This window comes from Eurypyga helias, unplaced genomic scaffold (genome assembly GCF_000690775.1).
Source record: "Eurypyga helias isolate BGI_N326 unplaced genomic scaffold, ASM69077v1 scaffold26672, whole genome shotgun sequence".
NCBI lineage: Eukaryota > Metazoa > Chordata > Aves > Eurypygiformes > Eurypygidae > Eurypyga > Eurypyga helias.
This window is the reverse complement of record NW_010234462.1, coordinates 1-253: the sequence shown is the minus strand read 5'-3', so window position 1 is coordinate 253 and position 253 is coordinate 1.

Here is a 253-nt window from a genome sequence, read left to right as displayed (position 1 = left end):
AGGGAAAGAAGTTGAATGCGGTATGAAAAATCTGAACATTAAGCAGCGAGATCCAAATTTTGGCTTTGTTTATGCATGGAAACAACAAGTAAGTAGATTTCTCATCACTCTGAATTTGAGTCCTATCCTCTATTAATTTAAAAAGAAATAGTTGATTAGACAAGTATCAGTGTGGAATATGATGGATTTCTAAAGATGCTGCTGTTGCTGGCAAGATGTCCAGATGAATTATCATCATAGAATCACAGAATGG